We start from the raw sequence: 12,687 nt of genomic DNA, 5'->3' as shown, positions 1-12,687 counted from the left end.
TCTTGGTGACATAACTGTTATATACTGTAAAGCAGATCTTGTATATTTTTATATTCTGCTCTACACTGATTCTCTGAGGCTAGTTTATTTTATTTAGCTTGTACATGTGTATTTTAAAACCTTTTCAATCTAAGAAATAAATAGTCATTTTATGTTGAAAAAAAAAGAAAGAAAGAAAAGAAGATCCTTAACTGGGATTTTTCTTAAAGGCAAGTAGAATGAAGAAGAACACATCAGTTTACTGAATATGACAGCAGACCATCAAATACCAAAGAATTCAAGTGGGGTGTGGAAAAATATTCCTTGCTTTTGCCAGTGGAGAAATACTGTTTCCTCTTCTATAATGAGTTAATCAAATATCACTAATGTTAACAATTCTTCCTAAAAGATATCAAGCACCCAGGTATTTCTTATGTTATTCCCTTCTTAAATTTTGTTTGTTCACATGCTAAAGAACCAAAGCACAAAACATGGCTTTTTATTTTAAGAATGTACCATCATCATAGCTGAAACAATCACTTTGATTTTCCTTGGTGAGACTACCCCATATACAGAACACTATCCAGGATCCTAATATTCCTGTTTCAAAATGAAAAATTGAAAGTGATACTCTTCTCTTGTACAGTAATTTCACTAGTCTTTCAGGTGCCAAGTACCCAGGGCCATAAATATTTTTGTTGTGCTAACTTTATGTTTTTTCTTATCCAGTATATTCTTGAAACCATTAATGACATTGTCAAACTGTTCCACAAGAGCTTTACCAGTATATGTATATATATATATATATATATATATATATATATATATATTAATCTTAAATATATATATATTTAAAATATTTATTTATTTCCTTTTGTTGCCCTTGTTGTATTGTTGTAGTTATTATTGTTGTTATTGATGTCGTTGTTGTTGGATAGGACAGAGAGAAATGGAGAGAGGAGGGGAAGATAGAGAGGGGGAGAGAAAGATAGACACCTGCAGACCTGCTTCACAGGTTGTGAAGGGACTCCCCTCAGGTGGGGAGCCAGGGGCTTGAACCTAGATCCTTACTCCGGTCCTAGTGCTTCGCACCACGTGCGCTTAACCAGCTGAGCTACCGCCTGACTCCCCTTAAGTATATTTTTAATGAAAGGTAAGATAGCCCCGGACCATTGTGACCCCTGACAGAATTCAAGGTGAGACCTAGGACTACATTAGCCATTGCCTGGTAGCACTTTCCAGACTGCAGCATATGGAGAGGGAACTGAAACTGAACTGGGGGTGGGAGTGTCTCCCTGAGCTGAGAAGAGCAAGCAGATTCAGGGAACAAAACACAGCTAGAATTCGTAGGTTAGCATATGGGGGAAAAAAAAAAGCTGAACAGAAAGAGAACTGCATAACATATCTATCTATAGACATCCTTTATCAGTCATGAATCATAAAAGAAAAAATGATAAATTGGACTTCTTCAAAATTAAGACCTATCTGATCATACATCCAGAATATGTAACTCTTAAAACATGACTAGAAAGGCAAATAAAGTGAAGCTCTGGTTTTCTCCCCTCTTATTAACAAAGAAATAAAGATTTATTTATGGCCAGGTGGTAGCACACCCAGTAGAGTACAAATATTACCATGTGCAAGGAACTGGGGACTTGAACCCTGGTCTCCGCCTGCAGTGGAGAAACTTCCCAAGCTGTAAAATAGTTCTATAGTTGACTTTCTCTACTCTCTCTCCATCTCTTACCTCTATTTCTGTTTTTATAAGAAAAGAAAGAGAGAAAGGAAAGGGAGGGGAGGGAAGGGAAAAAGAAGAGAGGAAAAGAAAAGACAAGGAAAGGAAAGGAAAGGAAAGGAAAGGAAAGGAAAGGAAAGGAAAGGAAAGGAAAGGAAAGGAAAGGAAAGGAAAGGAAAGGAAAGGAAAGGAAAGGAAAGGAAAGGAAAGGAAAGGAAAGGAAAAGAAAGGAAAGCTCGCTGGGAATGATAGAGTTGTGTAAGCACCAAGCTCCAGTGATAGCCCTGCTGGATACAAGGGAAAAAAAGAAGGAAAAAAAAAGTAATGTGATTCAGTCTTATAACTATCACAAAGTCTAGTACAATGAATAGAATTGTATGCTTGATAAAAGATAATGCTCATGTGACTGTGTATTTCTACCCAAACCAAGACTCAATACTAATGTTTAGCTGAAACCCATGTGAATTAAACAACCAAAATCAGAAACAAACCTAATTAACTGGATAATTTAAAAGCCATTTCAACTAAAAAATAAGCTGTAAAAACAAGAATGCTATGATAATTGATTTCTAAATAGTTCCAAGTGTATAAAATGTAGGCAAATCATCAAGGGAAATAGAACAGAGATAGGTAGAGAATAAGGACTGAGCCTTTGGGGTAAAAATGCCAAATAAATTAAATCTTTCTGCAATTATTGGGAGAAATGTCAAAGAAAGAAGATTTATATTGGAAATATATGCTGTTTTATTATAAGCTAAGGGCTTTATCTCCCCCAAGTTAGGATGTGATTCTCCTGAACTTGGTCCTAGTTTAACAAACACATATCACATGAAAAAGCAACACAGAGAGAACTACAGACATACATTATTTGCTGTGGAATTAAGAAACTTTAATTATTTCATAAATAGCTCAAATAACCAATAATGGTCTGTAAACTTTAAAATTGAGTTCTGAAATGATAGCATGATAAAAATCTCTCTCTCGTAACATCATGAAGAGGTAAAAATAAGTTTAATTAAAGCTATAACTTTCTGCTTATGAAATTCTTTTCTTAATATTTATTTATTTCCTTTTTGTTGCCCTTGCTATTTTTATTGTTGTTGTAATTATTATTGTTGTTGATGTCATCATTGTTGGATAGGACAGAGAGAAATGGAGAGAGGAGGGGAAGACGGGGGGGGGGGAGAGAAAGATAGACACCTGAAGACCTGCTTCACCGCCTGTGAAGCCCCCTGCAGGTGGAGAGCCGGGGGCTCGAACCCGGATCCTCATGCCGGTACTCGTGCTTTGCACCACTTGTGCTTTGCACTTAACGTGCTGTGCTACCACCTGACTCTCGCTTATGAAATTCTGTGCGTGCACATGCAAACACATATAAACCTTTGTTAATTCTGTTCTCATTCTCTCTCTCTCTCTCTCTCTCTCTCTCCTCCCCCTTCCCCTAGGGTTTTGTGCCTATGTGGTTCTACCATTCCTGGTGAACTTTGGTATTTCTTCTTCCTTTTGTCCACATAGAGGGTTTAAGCCTTGGTGTCAAGTGAAATTGTTACATCACTGGCAAGGGACAGGGGAGCACATGCACATACGTGTTTCTCAACAAAAAAGTAGACTGGGGGAGTGAAATCATGTATGCACACGCTCTGGATGGACAGACAGGCAATGCACACACCACTTAATTCCTGTCACTTTATTCATATCATAGGCTGATGATGAAGATGGAAAAATAATCTAAAAGGAAAACCTAAAAAATAATCTATGACTGGAAGTTGGGCTGTAGCGCAGCGGGTTAAGCGCATGTGGCACAAAGTGCAAGGACCAGCGTAAGGATCCCGGTTTGAGCCCACAGCTCCCCACCTGCAGGTGAGTCAATTCATAGGCAGTAAAGCAGGTCTGCAAGTGTCTATCTTTCTCTCCCCCTCTTTCTTACCCCCCTTCTCCATTTCTCTGTCTTATCCAACAACAATGACAACAATAAAAACAATATAACTACAACAACATAAAACAACCAGGGCAACAAAAGGGGGAAAAATAGCCTTCAGGAGCAGTGGATTCATGGTGCACGCACCAAGCCCCAGCAATAACCTTGGAGACAAAAAAAAAAAAAAAAAAAAAAATCTATGACTGATCAATTCCCATCAATCTCATTCCTTTATCCCACTGATTATGGGAATCATCAGGGAACTAAAGGGTAAATTTACTGAGAAAGTGAATTTGAAATTTTACCTACTAAATTTTCTTTAAAAAATTTTATTGGGGAAATATTTTATAAGACATGTGTCTCAGAGCTACAATTTCACATCTCCCCAAATAGGTGCCAACCTCACCCAACATCAAAATGCCATTTCCTTTTACTGTAGGACATCTTTTTCCAGTCCCATTAACTCCCCATTTATCCATTAATGTCCTCATATCTTCTAGTATAGACCAAAGTTTATTCATAATTCACTCTGTATTTTCCCTTGCTTTGTTTCTTAATCCTTTATGTGAGTCAGATCAACTTGCTAAATTCTGAGGCCTTCAAAGAATGGTAGCAAATTGAATTCCACGTAAACAACTTGCTTAAAATATTTAATCTTAGAAAAATGCCAAACAATTTGGGAATAAACCCATGTGACTTGCCAGAAATTGTAAAAGAACAAATTGAGTAGTTCCTATCAGAATAATGACATCACTACACTTAAAAAAAAAAATCCTGAAAGCAAATTCCAATGATACTATGGATGATTCCTTCCTAAGAGAATATGAAATTCTTTTGTAAAAAAGAACTAACAGAGTAGGCAAGTATTCCTAAATTAATTTTTTTTCATTATTTTAGAGACAGAGGGAGAGAGAGAGACAATATCACTCCACCATTCATGGAGATCCCCCAGTTCTGTCTATGATGTTTCCATGTGGTGCTGAGACTCGAACCAAGGACTTTGTGCTTAGAAAGTATTCATTTTAAACCATGAGGGTTATTTCATGCTCACCTCCTTAGTAGAAACTTTGTTTGTTTCGTTTTGTTTTGTTTGTTAAATATCAGCTAACTATGTGGTTTGGAGTGTTTCATTTATTCCAGGGGGAAAAAAATTATCGTCTTCGGGGGAAAAAGTAAAAATGCCATATACTTAGGCAGGGTTTGCATTTTGAAATTTCTTCAGTTAAGAGCCAGATGGCAAATAATTTTTAGCTGTTTGGCTCATTTGGTGTCAAAATTAATCAATTCTCTTTTTGTAGCACAGATGATACATAAACAAGCATTTCTGTATTCTAACAAGATGTTATTTATGGAAACAAGATGAACTCTGGATCCCTCCAAACATCAGGGCCCAGTTTCACCAAGTCTTGATCTAAACATATTAATATTGTCGTGTCATGAGCAACATCACCCAAGAAAGACTTTTTAAAGTGATTCTTACATATGCTGACAAGTTATATATAGTTGATTAATTTCATACATGTTTTACCTGCAAAAAGTCTCTTGTAAGTAAACTAAAGGCACCTCCCTTTGAATACAAGCTCTTTTCCTAAAGTGGTAAGTGTTAGAAAATTTTGGCATACTCCATGTTAGCTATCAAGCTCAAGCAAAATTCTTTAGCTAAAAACTAAAGTCAGGGGCCCCTGGAAATATATCTAAAATTGACTTCCTAGCTTTTTTCCACTCTAAATAAAACTCCCTATTCTTACCAGTATATTCCTATTCTGGTTCCTGTTTATTAAACAATTTGTCTGGCTTTATATATTACTGCCTTTCAGACACTAAGTTTTAGATGCTATTATGATTCCATCCTGACTTCCCTGGGTAAAAGATCTACCAGTGTGTCCTGGAACCTCACCTCTCCAGAGTCCTACCCCCTCGGGAAAGAGACACAGGCTAGGGGTATGGATTGACTTGCCAACATCCATGCCCAACAGAGAAACAATTACAAAAGCTAGAACCCCCACCTTATGTGCCCCAAAAAGAATTTTGGTCCATGTCCCAAAGGGAGAGAAATGTTGGGGGAAGATGACTAAAGGACTCTGAACCCCAATTCCATCATGACCCAGAGAGAGAAGAGGAAAAAAGGAAGGACATTCCAAAGCAGTATTAGGTGTAGCTGTGATTTAGAAGAGAAGGCAAGACCATAGGAAAACTGGGCAAAAATATGTAGAGATAGTTAAGATAGACAGTTACAGAAATAATAGTCAACTCATACCAGTGACCTTGGGAGAACTACTGCAGTTTCCAATGGAGGGAATGGGGTCACAGAACTCTGGTGGTGGGAATGGTGTGGAATTATTACTTATAATTTTGTAAATAAAAATTATATCACAAATAAGAATGTTTGGTGAAGGAGCAGGGAGATAGCATAATGATTATGCAAAAGACTTTCATACTGAAGACTCTGAGGTCCTTGGTCCAATCCTGGTTACCACCATAAACCAGAGCTGAACAGTGCTGTCATTAAAAATCAAACTGAATTTTACAAAAGTTAATTCTCCAAAAGTCTGTATATTTCTGTATCTAGAATGCTGCAAAGTTTAAATGAGACCCAGTGAAGCGGTATAGTGCCTCTCCACTGTCCCAGCATACAGTATAAACTATGGCTCAGAAATGATAGACATACAAAATACATTATACTTGACATAATAAAAAGTCAGAATCTGCTGTTGTTGAGAAGATAAACAATAGTAACTTTTAATTGTTAATGAGCACACAAAATGACACAATTATTTTGGTAAAATACATGGAAGGTTCTTAAAAGGTAACTGCAATTCTAGCCAGGCTCAGCAATTTTACACCTAAATATTGTATAGGAGAAATGAAAACATATGTCCAAGAGAAATGATGTACAATTTGCACTATTTGTAATAGTAAAAAATATAAAGAAACTCTATGTGTCAGTAGAATCATGATATAACTATATAATGAAACATATATGTGCATGTGTGTTCAAAATAATAATTAAAACAGTGCTCTAAAGCATCAGTACTTTAAAATGCTTATAAACACTTCACACTAAAAATCAGACCCATACTCTTGCGAGATGAATTTATTCACTGTTCCTCAAATTTAACCTGTACTTAAAAAGGAAAAATAAATCGGCCATAATGTTGACTGATATAGGGAACATATATACATACTTGCTTTTAATGGGACCCACAAACAAGAATATCCACTAGTTGATTCTCTGACTGAGGCAGGAAACACACAAATTAAGCCTGGGATATCTAATAGTGGCAGGGGTAAGGAAGTGGGTCCCCCTTCTCTTCCTGCCACAAAGGAAATAAAGCCACAGAAATAAGAATATGTTAAAGGGGCATGGAGTCAAAGGAGGGCTTCTAGGGTCAAAACTGGAACATCCTGAGCAATAAAATAAATGAAATAGCAATATAATCTTATAATCTAAAGCCTAAAATAAATTTCCAGGGTTTATATTTCTGTAAAACAACAATAATTGAATAAGCAGAGAAAAAGATAATGTCCATACAGAAGAATCCCAAGCATTCTATGTAGACATCATTCTTCACAGAAGGATTCAATTACATGTGGGCTATATGGAGGCCTTTGGAAGATAGTACTACTAAAAAGCAGGAGGGGAAAAAAGTAACTTAAGAGGACAGACACCTGATAATCATAACACTAGCCAGATAATCAAGGTCTTTGATATAAAGCAATGAAAAATGTTGAATTATGCATGTATTTTCCTTCCCCTAAAGCCACAATATCATTAGAAATATATCAAACAAATCCCAGTTAATGGACATCCTACAAAACACCTAACCATTATTTCTTAAACCTTGTCAGCAAAAACAAGTCTAAGAAACTGTTACAGCCAAGAGGTTTTATAGAGTGGTAAAGACTAAATGTAATGTAGATTCCTGATGTAATATGGGGGTGGGAGGAGCCCATTAGGTAAAAAATAAAGAAATCTAAAGTATGGGCTGTAGGTATAATTCATTATTTATAAGACTGTGCAAACTGGCATAAGGTACTGGTAATAAGGGGAACAGTATAGGGTATAAAGAATACCCGGTACTAGTTTGCATTGTTTCCATAAATCTGAGACTTTATTTAGAGAGATAAAATTAAAAGGAAAGAATAAAAGCAGAATCTATCTGCTACATAATGTGGAAATTTAGACATATTGAGGCCAAACCACCTAAGTTCAATAATAATGAGGTGTGCTCAATAAAATGTTAGATTCGATTTGTAGAATAAAACTGGGATATAAGTTCAACTATCTATCAACACAGGCTTTATTCATGTGACTGATTTATAGATGGTTTCATTCTTGGTTCCAGTTCTGATGCTCTTTAGTGTATATGAATAGTAATGGCTAGACTTTATTGTTTTCTTAAATTTAGAGATTCCTCTAAAATAATCTGTGTAGAAAAAAACACTAAGGAAATTACCATTTCTGCAATGTTCTTCCCCCACTTGGTTTTGAAAGTCATCTATAGTTCAAGTCACAGTGGTACCACATTCTGTAATGTTTCTGGACAACTATTTTTATACCTTACTGTGAGAATTGGCCCACTGGGTAACTTCTCAGGATTAACAAGGTACTGGGAACTGGCGGAAACCCATTGAATCACACCCTTTGTAAACTCAAGTCGAAAAATAGAAGGCTAAGAATGGCAGGAAGAAAAAGAAAATAGCCAAACAAAGAAAATGTAGTGGAAGGCTGCCATGAGAAATAACCAGTACAAGGAAGATTATTTCCAAAGTACCTTACTGACTATAGAAAGAAAAACAGGTCTTAAGACCAATCTTTAAAAGTTTTGCTAAAAGTCATCATATACTTCTTTTTTTGTCTATTTTCATATTTATTTTCCCTTTTATTGCCTTTTTTTAAAATTGTTGTTGTAGATGTCGTTATTGTTGGATAGGACAGAGAGAAATGGAGAGGGGAGGGGAAGACAAGAGGAGGAGAGAAAGATAGATACCTGCAGACCTGCTTCACCACTTGTGAAGTGACTCCCCTGCAGGTGGGGAGCTGGGGCTCGAATAGGGATCCTTACACTGGTCCACCATATACTTCTTACAGAAACAGCGATATCACCAAAGCTTCACTCAATTCCATTATAACATATTCAATCTCTGCAGTGCTTCTTGCAGAAATGAAGTAAGTCTTTGTTAAATTTTGATCTTACAAAGCTATCTACAACTTACCAGAAATTATGATTCTTTACTTTTTTCCCTTTTTTTTTTTTTACAAATTAGCACATAGAACTTGCACACAAGTACTTCCATGTTCAATTCCCTGGCAATGGCAAGACAGAGTTGAGCGAAGTTCCCCAATAAAGGGAAAGGGAAAACACACACACACACACACAATTCCATCAGGACCCAGAGAGAGAAGAGGAGAAAAGGACATTCCAAACGTAGTAACAGGTACAGCTTTGACTTAAAAAGGAACAGAAAGCAGGACCATAGAAAAAAGGTGCAAAAGTACATAGAGAGACAGATAGTTATAGAAATAATAGTCAAGGGAGTCGGGCAGTAGTGCAGCGGGTTAAGTGCACGTGGCGCAAAGTGCAAGGACCTGCATAAGAATCCTAGTTGGAGCCCCCAGCTCCCCACCGGCAGGGGAGTCGCTTCACAGGTGGTGAAGCAGGTCTGCAGGTGTCTTTCTCTTCCCCTTTGTCTTCCCCCCCTTCTCCATTTCTCTCTGTCCTATCCAATTACAACAACATCAATAACAATAATAATAACTACAACAATAAAACAACAGGAGCAACAAAAGGGAAAATAAATATTTAAAAAATTAAAAATAGAAATAATAGTCAAGCTGTATCTGTGATCTCGGGAGAACTACTACAGTTTCCAATGGAAGGAATGGGGTCACAGAACTCTGGTGATGGGAAGGGTGTGGAAATGTACCCATTATTTTGTAATTTTTTAAATCATTAATAAAATTTTAATCTAACCGTTTTTCTAATTTGATAGTCAAAGACAAGAAAAACAGTAACAACTACTTTGTCTTTGGGCTTAAGATATTAAAAAATACATTAGGAATTATGCATGCCACTTGTTACTGGTAAGAGGATTAATTCACCTTTATAGTATAATTCCTAATGTATTTTTTAATGTTTTGGCCATCCAGACTAATAAAGTTCATGACATACCCTTTGTAACATCTTAAAAAAAATTACTCATATGAAAAAGTTTCCTTGGATAAAGGCAGTGCAGTATATATAATAAAGCAAAAGTAACTAGGCATATAAAAGGATAAATAAATGATGTTCTTTTTTTTTGTCTGTTTAACTACAATTGGGATTATCACTGGGGTCGGGTGCCTGTACAACAAATCCATCATTCCTAGCAGCCATTCCCCCATCCTTCCTTTTATTTGATAGGAAAATTGAGGAGAGGGAGACAGAGGTAGGGGTGGAGAGAAAGAGACATTTCAGCACTATTTCACTGCTTATGAAGCTTCCCTCTACTGAAGGTATGGACCAGGCCCTTGAACACAAGTCCTTAAGCAAGGGGACACGTGTGTTCAAGCAGGTGTTTCACTGATCGTAACTCAACATACAATCCTCCTACAAGTCAAAGAAAAAAAAAACTGTAAAATTCCAGGTGGTCACCAATATATAATAATTTCAGACTGGGGGGGGGAGGGAGGCAAAGTTTAAAATATTACGGCCTTGGACCAAGAAATTAACTCATCCAGTAGGACATGAACCTATCATTCAAAAGACCCTGGGCTAGAGCCACAGCACCACATAAAAGCACTGTGGTATCAGGGAAGGCTCCACAGATGGTGGAACCATATGTCAGTGTCTCTCCTTTTCCCTCTCTATAGCTGAAATAAAAAGAATGAAAAATTGGTACAGGTCAGATGCGCATGCACGAAGTTATGGATGGACACACACACATAAATCACATCACATCACATCACATCTATTCTGGGTTTAATCTTATATTAAGGCTGACCATTAGAAAGATGTACTTTATAGCACAATATTTTGGCCTCTCAAAGAGTCACTTTCTTTTTTTTAAATTTTTTTAATATTTATTTATTTTCCCTTTTGTTGCCCTTGTTTATTATTATTGTTGTAATTGATGTCGTCGTCATTGTTGGATAGGACAGGCAGAAATGGAGAGAGGAGGGGAAGACAGAGAGGGGGAGAGAAAGACAGACACCTGCAGACCTGCTTCACCGCCTGTGAAATGACTCCCCTGAAGGTGGACAGCCGGGGGCTCGAATCGGGATCCTTAGTTGGTCTTCCCGCTTCGCACCACGTGTGTTTAACCCACTGCGCTACCGCCTGTCTCCCAAATAGTCACTTTCAAGAGAGAAGAGGAAAATGGAAGGACATTCAGAAGTAGTAACAGGTATAGGTGTGACCAAGAAAGGAAGAGAAGGCAGGACCATAGAAAAAAAAAAAAAAAGTCAAACTATATAGTTCTAGATATATATAGTTATAAAGAATCACTTTCGCCAGGCGTGGTGGCACGCGCCTGTAGTCCCAGCTACTTGGGAGGCTGAGGCTGGAACATGGCTTGAGCCCAGGAGTTCTGGCCTGCAGTGCGCTATGCCAACCCAGTGTGTGCATCAATATGGTGACCTCCCAGGAGCGGGGGGGGGGGGGGGGGGGGGGGTGGCACCAGGTTGCCTAAGGAGGGGTGAACCGGCCCAGTCGGAAGAATCACGGCCCAGTCGGAAGAGTCAGGCGGTAGTGCTGCGGATAAAGCTCACGTGGTGCAAGGCACAAGGACCAGCGTTAAGGATCCCGGTTTGAACCCCCGGCTCCCCACCTACAGGGGAGTCGCTTCATAGGCGGTGAAGCAGATCTGCAGGTGTCTATCTTTCTCTCCCCCTCTCTCTGTCTTCCCCTCCTCTCTCCATTTCTCTCTGTTCTATCCAACAACAAAGCAACCTCAACAATGGCAATAATAACCGCAATGAGGCTGCAACAACTAGGGCAACAAAAAGGGGGGAAAAATGGCCTCCAGGAGCGGTGGATTCATGGTGCAGGCACCGAGCCCAGCAATAACCCTGGAGGAGAAAAAAAAAAAGAAGAAAAAAAAATTAATAATAATCACTTTCTTTTATATATATATTTCCCTTATGTTGCCCTTGTTGTTTAACATTGTTGTGGTTATTGATTTTTCTTCCTCCCTACAGAAAATCATCAGCATAAATATACAAAGCAATATGTTCACACAAATCCAGTTGCACTGAAATTCCTACTAATGCATTGGAATGAAAGAACAAGACTGCAGGTAGAAAAGAAACTGATTTGAAGAGCAATGGCACTAGTCATGTAAGAAGGAATAAGTAATAATGTGTTTGCACAGGGACATATGTATTTTGTTCTTAATATATGAATTTAAGATAAAAATGTTCTTTTGCACTGTCAGTATTAAGTGATCTTATCAATCAGATATTTAGTTCTAGAGCTGATGTTAATTTAACTGTGAAATGGACTAGAGACTCTGATTTGCTCTGTACACTGTACCTCATACATTAACTCTCATGTCATTAACTCTTAGTAAGAGACTGCAGAGGGTAAACCAAAGAGAGATTTTAAAAAGTATATTTAGCATATTTAAGTAATGAAATGCTATATAGGCATTCAGAAATTAATGCTACAAAATTTCCATTGGAAACATAAGACTCTCATCAAACAAAAAGCAGACTGCAGCTAGCTTTCTAATTGAAGGCATTTTTAGAACCTGGCTACAGCTATATGAAGACCAGAACTGAACTTCTGACAAACAAGAAAGAAGGATTTAGGTGTTCTTTCTAGATCACACACTATAATGAACATAATACTAACTTTATGGTTAGGGAGTTCTGCATCTGAATACACCTCCCCTATTAATTGTGTGGCACCGAACAAGTTACTTAAGTAGAGTAGTGGCTCTGCCTGTGGACTCTGAGACAGACTTAAGTAGTCTGAGCCTTAAAATCCTTACCTATAAAATCTGTTGGGTTGGGGGTCAGGTGGTAGCCCAGCGGGTTAAGTGCACATGGCAGGGAGATCAAGGACCAGGGAAA

The 12,687-nt window shown here is 37.7% G+C and overlaps 1 protein-coding gene across 5 annotated transcripts in view; it reads right to left on the bottom strand.

Moving 5' to 3' along the window:
• RABGAP1 (RAB GTPase activating protein 1) overlaps window positions 1-12,687 on the bottom strand; it is a 203,881-nt gene that overhangs the window by 51,383 nt on the left and 139,811 nt on the right. The gene's annotated exons all lie outside the window — the stretch shown is intronic.

This window comes from Erinaceus europaeus, chromosome 10 (assembly GCF_950295315.1).
Source record: "Erinaceus europaeus chromosome 10, mEriEur2.1, whole genome shotgun sequence".
NCBI classification, from domain to species: domain Eukaryota; kingdom Metazoa; phylum Chordata; class Mammalia; order Eulipotyphla; family Erinaceidae; genus Erinaceus; species Erinaceus europaeus.
Note: the sequence above shows the minus strand (reverse complement) of the source record. Positions and strands in the feature narration are given on the sequence as shown.